Source organism: Camelus ferus, chromosome 14 (assembly GCF_009834535.1).
Source record: "Camelus ferus isolate YT-003-E chromosome 14, BCGSAC_Cfer_1.0, whole genome shotgun sequence".
Classification (NCBI taxonomy): domain Eukaryota; kingdom Metazoa; phylum Chordata; class Mammalia; order Artiodactyla; family Camelidae; genus Camelus; species Camelus ferus.
Window position 1 is genome coordinate 12,606,080 of NC_045709.1, and position 7,868 is coordinate 12,613,947.

Below are 7,868 nucleotides of genomic sequence, written 5' to 3' on the forward strand. Positions count from 1 at the left end.
CTGTGTTTGAGCCACCCCGTCTGAGGCACTTCGTTATGGCAGTCCTAGCAAACAAACGGGGAAATGCTCACAGGGCCAGTTCTGAAACATGAAGCCAAACTAAGATCAAAGGGCACTCAGACCCCATAAAATATGACTACAAATACTTGGTCAGTGGTGATAATATTGGGCCTGCTGATCTTGTTCATCTGAAATGATCCATCTGACATAAAACCAGCCCTTTCCTCTTAACAGCTTTGCAAGGAAAATTCACAAAACATGATGATTAAACTGTGTGTTTTAAAACATTCTTGGCCGTAAGTAACTAAATGTAATTTGAAATACGTTAGTAACCCTCCTGATGACTCACTGACGCACTGCTTACTATGTTCATGCATTCATTACAGCCTTGCTGTGCGCCCTCAAAGCTAAGTTAGCATTTTGCCAAAGGAATCATATGCCAAAACTCCTAATTTGATCCTTTTATTGTTTTTCTCATTTGCAGATGGTTTGTCACCATTTATGTTGTTAACCTTTGGAGGGAGCTCTTTGCACTTGATGGGTCAAAATGCACCTGGTGAGAAATTGGTCTGATGACTTAAACAGGCTCCCAGCAAGTTGCTGGCAAACAAGCAACAGAATTTTAATTATGTCAGTGACCAAGTAATGAGTCTACACTTTCATAAAATAAATTAGAATAGGATTGGGTGGACAATATAGAGTACATTGACATAGTAAGATGATGTACTGTTGTGTGAAATTTTGTTTCAATTATATTCATTAATTTAACATATATTTATTGAGTACCTACTACATACCAGGCACTGTTCTAGGTGTTCGGGATATATCAGTAGACAAAGATCCCCGACCTTGTGGAGCTGACCAGCAGTAGGAGAAGATAGCTAATAAAAAATAAATGTGATAAGTAAATTACACAGATCTTATTATATGGTGTGTTTGAAGGTACAGGTATACCTTAGCGTATGTCTGTATGAGATATATATATATATATATCATACAAACTATGGTGTGTGCACACCATAGTATATGGCAGAAAAGAAAAAAATGTCCGTAAGCACAGGGGCTTAGGAGTTACAGGAGCTGAGAATGGTTAACTTTTAAATAGGATGATCAAGGAAGACCTCATGGAGCTGCTGTTTGAGTAGAGACTCACAGGAGGTGAGGGCGTTGGCCATGCGGGTCTCTGGGGGAACAGTGATTGAGGCAGAGGGATCAGCAAATTCAAAGGCACAGGGTGGGAATTGGTGTATTTCCGGGACGGCAAGGGGTTGTGTGTCTAGAAAGGATGAGGATAGCATATGGTATTTTTCTTTCTCACTAGGTTTACTTTACTTAGTGTGATGACCTCCAGTTCCAGGGAACTATATTCAATACCTTGTAATGTCCTATACTGAAAAAGAATATGAAAAGGAATATATATACACACACACACACACACATACATATATACCTGTAAACTGAATCACTATGCTGTACACTAGAAATTAACACAGCATTGTAAATCAACTACACTTCAATAAAAAATTAAATTATATTAAACGTGTAAAAAGGGAAGGGGATGCGTGAGAGAGTGATGGTGTCTGAGAGGTAGGAGAGGGCCAGGTCATGTGGCACTTGAGGGCCATTGTGAGGATCTGGCAGCGGTGCTGAGTGAAACTGGAAACCCCTCACGGTTCTGGGCAGGGGACTGACATATGTATGGATTGTGATTGAAATGAGTTTATTATTCATGGTCTCTGAGGAAAAAAAAAAAAAGGCAAACCTAAAAGAGACTGACATGTCGTGAATCTGTAAGACTCTCCCATGAAATGACGTTTCCTTTCCCAGTATGTTGAGTATAAATAGAAAGTCCCATAGATGTGCTCATATCTTGCAAGTGGTTTACCAAACTTGAGGGGGGAAAATAATCACTGCGAGCTTTTTGTAGATCTTGTTTGCCAGCCTCGCTCCGGATCTCGTGGATTAAAATGCATATTTTTAATGAGCAGCTCAGGGGATGGTTTCACGATCAGGAGCTTTTGCACAGCACTGCCTTTCTGAGAGATGGGAGTTCAGTGCCTGCCACTTCCTGCCAGTGAGGCATCGGTCGAGTCTCGGAACCTGGAGCCCCGGCGCCTTCCTTGCGGGGCTGTATGGAGGTGTCCACGAGCCCTCTGCGCCTCGCAGGGGACACTCAGGAAACGGGAACTATATCTGCCCTGGGAATGTTCTCAGGTGCAGCGCTTCGTGGGAATAAGTGGTAGAGGAGTCACAAAGGATGATTTATGAGAAAACAAATTCTGCCTGTGAACGGTGAGTCTTACTTTTGCCATTTGCTGACTCACGTAGGCCTGGTGAGTTCTGTAAGCCCAGGTCCCCTTTGATCTGCTAATTATAGCGAAGCATGGAAAAAATGTTAATTGCATGACTCTTGGCTCCTGTTTTCCTCAGCATCCTGCTTTTCTTCCCTGGCTCACCCCGGGCCAGCCCCTTGTCAAACTTCTGAACACACGGTGGATGCCTCTTCAGAAACTCCACGATCACGTTCAGACCAGGCTCTGGCCTGCGCTCTCCATGGGGTAAATGAAAGGCAGCAGGAAACAGTCTTGTTTTCCTCTTGTTTTTGTGAAAAGCCACAAATAAAGCATCCTCCATTGTGGTGATTTGGTTGAGAATTCCGCAGATAGAGCCTGTGGGAAGAAGCCTCAGTATATTTTGTAGGAAAATTGTTCAAAAATGTCAGAGGGGAAGGAAATGGGGCTATTTTAGGTCCAATGTCTTATTTGTTCTAATGCACGGACTTTCTAAAAATTGAGTTTTAATTGAATTAAGCTGAAGGAAGAAACACAATCTGTCACGTAAGGCAACCATCCTGGGCTGTTCAAAGGAAAATAATTTCAGACATTGTATGAGAAGAGAATAATAGAATGAGATATGAGAAAGGATAATATTAGAGGCTGGCATTATAATGAAAGGTATATTCACATAAGAGAGATGGTGACTGAGTTAAAAGAATCCTGGATGGGGAATCAGAAGACCATTGACTTCCTGTTGGTGACAGCAGTAAGTCCATTTTTTTCCCTTTCTTTTTTTTTTTTTTAAAGGAGGTACTGGAGATTGAACCCAGGATCTCTCACATGCTAAGCACGTGCTCTACCACTGAGCTCTCCCTACCTGGTGACAGCAATAATAACACCACCATCAAAGCAGTCTGAGTCTGTTGTGCACTTACCATGTGCCAAGCATTGTGAGGAGTGCTTCACTTTAACCCTGGTCTGTGGGGATAAGCACATTGGCTGTTGCCTCATGCTACACATCAGGATATGGAAGCTTAGGGAGAGTGAGGAATTTGCCCCGTCAAGGTCACCCAGCAACATGACAGATCTGGATGTTAACCTGTTCTGTGTGACTGAGGTCATACTCAGAGAGCCTTGAGCTCTCTTGCCTCAGATCCCAGAGGCAGATGGAGTTCTGGATGGAGAATTCAAAGACCATGCTCCTCTCAACAAACAGGGTGGAGGGCAATGCTTCTCAAACTCTGGTCCTCACACCAGAGCATCAGCATCTCTCAGGAACTTGTTAGAAGTGCACATTCTCATGTCCTTACCCCAGACCCACTACAAAGACTCTGGGTGCCCAGCAGTCTGAGTTTCCCCAAGCTTTCCTGGTGATTCTGATGTTCCCCAAAGTTTGAGAACCACTGGTCGTGGGGATACAATCCAAATTTCTAGTCCAAGTTGAGTTTAAAAATGCATATTTAATAGTACACAGAATATTGAGTTTGGTTTTGGTCACCATACTTAATTTCTTTGGAAATCTCAATGATATTAAAAGAGGAAGAAGATTTTTAGTTATCAAAAAGGGAAGTGTAAAGTTTGAAGGACTTGAGAATAACTCATACGATTCATTGTAAGTTATAAACTAAGAAATTTATAAATTAATTGAAATAACAGCATCTCCATTAATATACCATCGGGTACAGGAAATGAACAAGTGCTGACGGGAAGCAGAATGAGGAATTCAGATGAGTTTTGAGAACAGCACTGAAAGAGGCAGAAGACTTTTATTTGGAAAGGGGGATGATACAGGGGTTTGAGGAAAGCGCTGAGCCAGGACCTGGAAGGTCAAGGCAGAGAGAAGCTGACACATCTGGAAATAAAGGGACCAAACTGGAAAGAGAGGAGTTTGGAAAGGCAGAATGGACCAGTTTGGACTTCCCAGGAAACTCTACTAGAATCCTCAGCAAAACAGCACGTTGGAAGAGCTCTTGAGTGGCTGAATCAAAAAAGGAAAATGGATTGGTTTATGTCACTGAAGTTCTAGGATAGCCTGGCTTCAGGCTGCTGGATCTGGGGGCTCCAGCAAGGTCATTACTTACGGGTCCCTTTCTGCCATCTCTGAGTCAGCTCCTTTCTCAGGGAAGTGCCCGTCTCGTGGTGATAAGCTGGTGGCCAGGCAGTCTGTGCCCACTTCTCAAATTCTCAGAAGCCCAGGCAACGTCCTTGAATTGAGCTTCAAGTTTAGATAAGCTAGACCCCATCCATGTCCTTCCTGGAAGAGGGGTGAGGAGAGCTGCTGACACCTGGACCTTGTGGACTGAGTGGGAGTAGGGGCATTCCACTGAACAGGTATTGGAAAAGTGTGCCTAGGTCCTGAGGCTGCTGCCGTGACCCACGTACAGACCGATGAGGGCCAGGCTGGCAGTCATTCCTGCAAAACCAACGAGGACAGCCTTTGACCATCACTGTAAAGAAAGGATCACCGTGACTTCTAACAGCACAATACCTCATTGTCATGCCTGGAGTATAGGAGAGAGATGAGTTGATGATCTTTTTGGTCCCATGAAGATAGGATGTTCGGAGAAACAGCAAAAACTCACAGTCTTACCATGGGAGGTTTTCGTAGCTGCTGGTGGGAGATCCAGCAGGCACTGTCCATCCGGCCAGGGATGTAAACTACGGACGTTTGTCCCCTACATTCTTATCCTTGAATTCTTAGTACAGAGAGCTGGCAGTGCTTACATGCCTTTTTGTTTCCTTTGTCAGACTAGATATTTGGGGGGTGGGGCTGCGTCCCTGCTCCCAGTGGAGCTGGAAGCATGGAGAGCCGGGCTATGTTCTGGACTTCATGACCACGGTGCACACTCTGCAAACTCAGATCTTCTGTCCCTACTGACTTTCCTTCCTTCCCTGACTCTAAGCTTTGACATAAATAAATCTCAGGATGAAAAGTGGCCCATATGACTTTCTAGAGTTAAAAAGTATCTACACACTCCCTATACTATATGTAGATGGAAACTATGCAAAATGCTAGAAGCATGTTAGCAACGGGAACGTGGTTAACTCCTATCAGCCAGATTTAGCCTAACCCACCACCCACATTCGGCGCTTGATAATGCTCATTACCTTAGTGGAGCAGTTGACTAGAAAACAAAGTTTTCGGTTAATTCCTGACTGGACGTCGGATAACTCCCATCTTGGGAAAGTCACTTGTCTTCTACATCTTCATTAAAAACCAGACTACCTACCTTTTGAGGAATGATTTGGGAAGAATCACCTAAAACAGAGTAAAACACTTGGAAAATAAAGTGATGCTGAAATGTTAAATCCGTCATGGAGTAATCAAGTTTTAGAACAAAATAGAAATGTCCAGTGGTTTTTAGTCTTAACAACCGATAGGGTCTCTGGGTGGGGGTGATTTATCACGGTTCCCTGCGGAAGCTTTAACTGTAGCTGAGAAGAGCGAAGCTTTCCAAGTGTGTACTAGCACTAAAGTCAGACAGTGTCTTCATGAGAGTGTTAATTGTGTTAGATGTGGAAATTAAACTTGGCAACATGACAGGGAAGCTGACATCAGAGTTATTAGTTTGAAAAGATTGCCACTCAGATCAAATCAGATAATGCTATTACCGCCACCCCTGGCACGCTCAACACGATAAAGAGAGTGGAGGAAATAAACCCTAAGTTAAACAGCTGTGCATGTCTCCCCCATCTTTGGGGCTGCTGTCATAATACTGGAAGGTTAAATACAAAATCAAAGCAGGAAGGCTTATCACTGATTGACTCCTATACACATCTTAACAATTCATTAGTTCCGAACTAATTTTCCCCACGGCTGTAAAAAGACAACATTTTGTTGCACGAGAGAAGTAAACTGTGCTGGTCAGTTTGAACTAAGTGTTTTTAAAAATGCACACTGTGCTCTCCTGAGGGATTTGTTCCTCGTGCCTCTGTAGCATGAAGGCATTTCGAGGGATGACAAGGAATTCCTACTGGGAATTTGGTAGAGTTTCTGTCAATAGGAGAGTTCAATCTTCATTTCTCTCCCTCAATCATGGTGAAATTACTGACGTAGAGCCCGCAAATAGAAAGAATAAAATCAGCTCTTTGAGACCTCTCTCACCTTGACCTTTCCCTCCCACAGTGTTTGCAGTCAATGCCGGTAATGATACCCTGCGGTTTAGTGATCACTCAGTTTCCTCCCTCACTTTCGCTTAGCTTTACCATAACACCTGACATCGCGCCCTGGTCTGCCTCTCGTGGAGACTGCAGTGAGTAAGGGTTAGGCTGAAAGCCCATTAGTAGCTTTGGAAAGTACTTTACTTGTTCCAGATGATGAGTGCAATGATCCATCACTAAATCCTTATTCCCTACTGAAATTTAATTGTTCAATTTTCTTTTTCTGGCTCCACATTTTACAGCCAGGAGTTAGATTTGGGATGGGCTCCTGCATTCTGGATTGGAGTGGGTTAGGGTTTCAGGTAGTGCAGACATGTCATGTGGCCACCTGCGCCCGGCACACTGGTGATGCTGCCTGTGTTGTGGTCTTCACTTCTGGGGACCGTGCTACATCCAGGGCTCCCTGGAAAGTGATGACTGTCTGTGCCCCGTGCCCGGCCGGTCGTTGGAAATGCCTCTGGCGTGAGCAACCTCTGGATCTCTGAAGTGGACAGCCAGGCAAATGTCTTCTAAAATGGGTTGTAATTAGCCTTTCCACTAATGACAGATTGCCTGCCTTCCTGCGGTGGCTGTTTTCAGTCTGGCCACTCATGATGCTGCACGCCCTTTTATATAGCCCTCTGCTGCTGAGTCACGCAGCCTGTTTTGTGCAGGAGGGGTGCCTGTTTTGGTCCTCAGGCGCTTGGTCCTTCTCTGCATTTGGGAGGTGTGAATGCCACTGCGTACATGTGCTATTGAAGTGCTGGGTTTTGAAAGAGCCTTCCTTAGGGTCTGTTCTATCACATCTCCTAACATTGGCCTCATCAAGGTATCAAGGGGTTGAGTTGGCCGAGCTCTCCGTCTCTTTCTCCTTTTGCTTCTAATCTCCCCTGTCCATAGAGTTGTTCTTTTTTTAAAAAAAATTTTACTTTTTATTGAAGTATAGTTAATTTACAATGTTAGTTTCAAGTGTACAGCAAAGCAATTCAGTTATACATATACGTGTGTGTGTGTGTGTGTGTGTGTGTATTCAGATTCTTTTCCATTATAGCTTATTACAAGAAATTGAATATAGTTCCCTGTGCTCTACAGTAGGTCCTTGTTGTTTATTTATTTTATATATAGTAGTGTGTATCTGTGAATCCCAACCTCCTAATTTATCCCTCTCCCCTCTTCCCCTCTGGTACCCAGTAACCATAGTTTTTCTATGTCAATGGGTCTATTTATGGTTTGTAAATAAAATATGTATCTTTTTTAAGATTCCACTATAAGTGATATATGATATTTGTCTTTCTTTACTTAATGTGATAATCTCTAGGTCCATCCATGTTGCTGCAAATGACATTATTTCACTTTTTTTTGTGGCTGAGTAATTATTCCATCATACACACACACACACACACACACACACACACACGCACACACATATACATCCCACATCTTCCTTATCCA

General features: G+C 43.4%; 1 protein-coding gene across 2 annotated transcripts in view; it reads left to right on the top strand.

The window, feature by feature from the left end:
• The window catches only part of LHFPL6 (LHFPL tetraspan subfamily member 6), a 196,140-nt gene that overhangs the window by 73,460 nt on the left and 114,812 nt on the right, over positions 1-7,868 (top strand). The window lies entirely within an intron of this gene.